The 6,000-nt window shown below is 32.1% G+C and overlaps 1 protein-coding gene across 5 annotated transcripts in view; it reads right to left on the reverse strand.

Annotated features, from left to right (window-relative positions):
- The window catches only part of LOC106077941 (uncharacterized), a 28,959-nt gene extending 24,144 nt beyond the window's left edge, over window positions 1-4,815 (reverse strand). The window contains exons 1-2 of one of the 5 annotated variants that reach the window (XM_056044991.1): window positions 4,509-4,815; window positions 3,164-3,197 (exon numbers count right to left, since the gene is read on the reverse strand). The gene's annotated coding sequence lies outside the window, so the exon portion shown is untranslated. The other 4 variants (XM_056044989.1, XM_056044993.1, XM_056044992.1 and 1 more) reach the window with 4 other exon arrangements.
- Between the last annotated feature and the right edge of the window lie 1,185 nt (window positions 4,816-6,000).

The raw sequence follows: 6,000 nt of genomic DNA on the forward strand, positions 1-6,000 counted from the left end.
GAATAGAATACAAACATTTGAAGGAACAGAATACAAACATTTGAAGGAACAGAGTACAAACATTTGAAGGAACAGAATACAAACATTTGAAGGAACAGAATACAAACATTTGAAGGAACAGAATATAAACATTTGAAGGAACAGAATATAAACATTTGAAGGAACAGAATACAAACATTTGAAGGAACAGAATACAAACATTTGAAGGAACAGAATACAAAAATTTGAAGGAACAGAATACAAGCATTTGAAGGAACAGAATACAAACATTTGAAGGAACAGAATACAAACATTTAAAGGAACAGAGTACAAACATTTGAAGGAACAGAATACAAACATTTGAAGGAACAGAATACAAACATTTGAAGGAACAGAATATAAACATTTGAAGGAACAGAATACAAACATTTGAAGGAACAGAATACAAACATTTGAAGGAACAGAATACAAACATTTGAAGGAACAGAATACAAACATTTGAAGGAACAGAGTACAAACATTTGAAGGAACAGAATACAAACATTTGAAGGAACAGAGTACAAACATTTGAAGGAACAGAATACAAACATTTGAAGGAACAGAATACAAACATTTGAAGGAACAGAATATAAACATTTGAAGGAACAGAATATAAACATTTGAAGGAACAGAATACAAACATTTGAAGGAACAGAATACAAACATTTGAAGGAACAGAATACAAACATTTGAAGGAACAGAATACAAGCATTTGAAGGAACAGAATACAAACATTTGAAGGAACAGAGTACAAACATTTGAAGGAACAGAATACAAACATTTGAAGGAACAGAGTACAAATATTTGAAGGAACAGAATACAAACATTTGAAGGAACAGAATACAAACATTTGAAGGAACAGAATACAAATATTTGAAGGAACAGAATATAAACATTTGAAGGAACAGAATATAAACATTTGAAGGAACAGAATACAAACATTTGAAGGAACAGAATACAAACATTTGAAGGAACAGAATACAAACATTTGAAGGAACAGAATACAAGCATTTGAAGGAACAGAATACAAACATTTGAAGGAACAGAATACAAACATTTGAAGGAACAGAATACAAACATTTGAAGGAACAGAATACAAACATTTGAAGGAACGAATCTGATAATATTAGAAATAAGACTAGTGGTTATAAATGTTTGTGTAATTGCAGTAGATTTGACCTGCCATTTCATTACATTTTACTTTACACAGATATTCTGCCTACACTAGTTATGCAATTTCTTTGGGAATTCTGTTTTGATTTGTTTCCTTTGAATGACTTCCTGCTTTTTTTTAAAAAAAAAAAGACTGCACGTTTTATATTAATTTCTTTCCAAGAGCCATTAGAAAATGAAACGGGTTGCCTGAATCAGACAGTTAAACGTAATCAGCACTAACTTACATGGGTAGGTTAACATAAGGACACGCGTAGGACGTAACTGTTATTTTTTTTTAGGAATATTTGCAATTTATAAGATAAGAGAAACGATTGTTCTCTTTTTAAAGGTGTACAGGTGGGTAAGGTTAAACTTGGAGAATATTGACATGACAGAGTAGACTATGGTAAACATTATTATTTATTTATTTTTTATTTTTAAATAAAAATATACTTTAAAAAGACGAAATCATTTCGAATTTGTGCTGCCCCCTTAATATGGGCATCGATCAAACAACACAAGACAGAATCACACTTTAATACCACTGTAGGAGTCGCTCTACATTACAAGTTATCTTTTGTTTAAGTAGGCTTAATTAAGTGTTAAGCATAGTCTTTATACTATCCTTAGTTAGTGTCCTTAACAACAGATTCCATCAAGTTTTTTATTTATTTATTTCTTTGTTTTTTACATGTTCCAGATGTTTCTTAATAATTTTTTCTTATTTCTTTGTTTTCACATGTTACGGATGTTTCTTAATTTTTTTTTTCTTATTTCTTTGTTTCCACATGTTACGGATGTTTCTTAATTTTTTTTTTCTTATTTCTTTGTTTTTACTTGTTCCAGATGTTTCTTAATTTTTTTTTCTTATTTCTTTGTTTTCACATGTTACGGATGTTTCTTAATTTTTTTTTCTTATTTCTTTGTTTTTACATGTTCCGGATGTTTCTTAATTTTTTTTTTCTTATTTCTTTATTTTTACGTGTTCCGGATGTTTCTTAATATTTTTTTTTATTATTTCTTTGTTTTCACATGTTCCGGATGTTTCTTAATAATTTTTTCTTATTTCTTTGTTTTCACATGTTCCGGATGTTTCTTAATAATTTTTTTCTTAGTTCTTTGTTTTTACATGTTTCGGATGTTTCCTCAGAATTTTTTTATTTTTTATTTTAGTGCGAACTTCCAGCAGGATGAAGTGGGGTGGTGTAGGCCAGGATTTGAACCATCGAGAAGACAGCCCAATGCGTATAGCATACGACCATTCGGCCATCCTGTCAAAGTCAAATTACACTAATACTAAGAAGAAGGATTGGTACTGTAGTAAATAGCACGTTGGTAGTAGCCATCAGTAGCGATCTAGAGGCCAGGTGATGTTTAAGTTATCTGTTACTTACTCGGGTACTCATTAGACCTGGATGCACTCAGGGCACGCACTAAGAATCCCGAAATTGAAAATCCCAGTCTTACACAAGAATCGAACCCAGGACCCCAAGGTCGGAAACTAATCGCTCATCAACTCAGCCATCCAGCTCTTCCCCCCCCCCCCCTTCTTCCCATATGTTAGAAAATGGAAGTCGAATAATTTTCAATAATTTTTCTAATTTTTGGGACCTTTAGTACTTAGTAGTTTAGTACTTGACAAACGGACGTTCAGACGCAGACAAAACTAAAAGCGGCTTTCCAGGTTTCCAAAGCTGATAAGATAGTGAGATAACGGATACGAAAATAGTATTACTTAGTAAGTTATTAGGCTTCGAATGTAAAGTGTAAAGTATTAAAACGATACGAAATGAATTAACTATCAACTCACGAATACATAATAAAGAAGAGGCCTTTGAAAATGTCTAGTGATAAAAGTTTGATTATAGAGTCTAGATCTAGATTCTAGATCGAAATATGTAAAGCACCTCATAGAACTTACCTCAAAATAGAATGAGATCAAAATGAAACTAGACCTTAAGAACTAGTATTAGCACCTTATAGAACTTACCTCAAAATAGAATGAGATCAAAATGAAACTAGACCTTAAGAACTAGTATTAGCACCTCATAGAACTTACCTCAAAATAGAATGAGATCAAAATGAAACTAGACCTTAAGAACTAGTATTAGCACCTCATAGAACTTACCTCAAAATAGAATGAACTCAAAATGAAACTAGACCTTAAGAACTAGTATTAGCACCTCATAGAACTTACCTCAAAATAGAATGAATTCAAAATGAAACTAGACATTAAGAACTAGTATTAGCACCTCATAGAACTTACCTCAAAATAGAATGCATTCAAAATGAAACTAGACCTTAAGAACTAGTATTAGCACCTCATAGAACTTACCTCAAAATAGAATGAATTCAAAATGAAACTAGACCTTAAGAACTAGTATTAGCACCTCATAGAACTTACCTCAAAATAGAATGCATTCAAAATGAAACTAGACCTTAAGAACTAGTATTAGCACCTCATAGAACTTACCTCAAAATAGAATGAATTCAAAATGAAACTAGACCTTAAGACCTAGTATTAGCACCTCATAGAACTTACCTCAAAATAGAATGAGATCAAAATGAAACTAGACCTTAAGACCTAGTATTAGCACCTCATAGAACTTACCTCAAAATAGAATGAATTCAAAATGAAACTAGACCTTAAGAACTAGTATTAGCACCTCATAGAACTTACCTCAAAATAGAATGAATTCAAAATGAAACTAGACCTTAAGAACTAGTATTAGCACCTCATAGAACTTACCTCAAAATAGAATGAATTCAAAATGAAACTAGACCTTAAGAACTAGTATTAGCACCTCATAAAACTTACCTCAAAATAGAATGCATTCAAAATGAAACTAGACCTTAAGAACTAGTATTAGCACCTCATAGAACTTACCTCAAAATAGAATGAACTCAAAATGAAACTAGACCTTAAGAAATAGTACTAGCACCTCATAGAACTTACCTCAAAATAGAATGAATTCAAAATGAAACTAGACCTTAAGACCTAGTATTAGCACCTCATAAAACTTACCTCAAAATAGAATGCATTCAAAATGAAACTAGACCTTAAGACCTAGTATTAGCACCTCATAAAACTTACCTCAAAATAGAATGCATTCAAAATGAAACTAGACCTTAAGAACTAGTATTAGCACCTCATAGAGCTTACCTCAAAATAGAATGAATTCAAAATGAAACTAGACCTTAAGACCTAGTATTAGCACCTCATAGAGCTTACCTCAAAATAGAATGAATTCAAAATGAAACTAGACCTTAAGACCTAGTATTAGCACCTCATAGAGCTTACCTCAAAATAGAATGAATTCAAAATGAAACTAGACCTTAAGACCTAGTATTAGACTGACACTATCCAAGTCGAACAGTGGTAATACATCCACTGCATCAACAGAATTTCGGGATTTTTAGAATCTTTAAATCTAGGCCTCGCAGCTCTAATGTATTAAACACTGTACACAGTTGGCATGAGAACACGCTCTATTATAAACCACTGTATTCAACGATGTGTAAACACGGCGAATTGAAGTCAACACACCAGCGTTGAATGAGGGCGTACTTTAGCCCTGATATTTTGTCTACATTTTAAAACACGCAGATTTGAACATGGTCTGTTATTAAATTCTCTTCACTGTGCAGTAGGAATGGATTGTAGGGATTGTAGGTAGGAGTGATTGTAAGTGATAACAAAAAAAAAAAAACAAGGAGCGGTAATCGCTGACATTGGACACCAGAAAACAGGGTATCCAGGTCAAGGATTTGCAAATAGATTCCAACGAATAATTTGTATTCATCATCATAGTCATCTGTCTCTTGGCTACCTGATAGTAGACTGATAGGGCTGATGTTAGAGTTCGCGTAACCAAATCACTCTACGCTTTCCTTGCGCTTTCTTGTCTCTAACACTAAGATTAACTCTTTCTCTCCTGATCGACGATACCATCGTTGATTTTTGACCTCATTAAAATAAACTGATGTTTAATTTTATAAACTTGACTTTGTGTTTGTATATAAAAAGAGCATACATGTCACTTTAATTCTATACCAAATGAAACATTTTCTGATAACAAAAGACAAAGTTATTGAAGCTTAATCATAACAGGGGTAGTGAAATAGTAAAAAGCAAAATGAAGAATTCCTTCAAAACGTGGAAAAATAATTACGGAGAGTAAAGAGTTAATAATAATGATAATACTGGCAATGTCTTTTATTCTGAAGATTAAGGACGATTATAGTGTTTCACGTGACAATACTAAAACTAAAACAGGAAAAACATCATAATTCTTTTTTATTTTTTTTTAAAGAAATAAGATCCTTTATACAACTTGTAGTGCGTTTTCTTTTCTCTAAATAATGAATGTAAGATTTTTAAAAAATATTGGGATATTCCTCCTCCATCTGTTCACCCCCCCCCCCTCCCCGAGAAAGAATCCTGGTTAATATGAATCGTATCTTATAAATTACAGGCGTTTTTTTTTTTTTTTCAAAAAAAGAAGATGATTAGGACCTACGCCATCCCTAGGTCAATCTAGTCATGCATGTTAATTAATGACTTAAATTCTGCCAAGTCATAGGTTTTTTTCTGGCTGACTCAGGCAACCCATTCCATGCTTTAATAGCACTTAGGAAGAAGGGGCATTTGTACACATTTGTCCTAGCATACGTATGCGTATGAGTGTTTCATTAGATTCTGTTTTTGTATTTGAAGGTTTTGGTTCAATATTTTATGTATAATAGCTACTTTACTTTTAACCCTTAAAGTGCTGAGCTGTTTTTCAGTGAGTGAATACAAAATTGAATTGCAATTATAATGTTTTG

This window comes from Biomphalaria glabrata, chromosome 10, assembly GCF_947242115.1.
Source record: "Biomphalaria glabrata chromosome 10, xgBioGlab47.1, whole genome shotgun sequence".
Classification (NCBI taxonomy): Eukaryota; Metazoa; Mollusca; class Gastropoda; family Planorbidae; genus Biomphalaria; species Biomphalaria glabrata.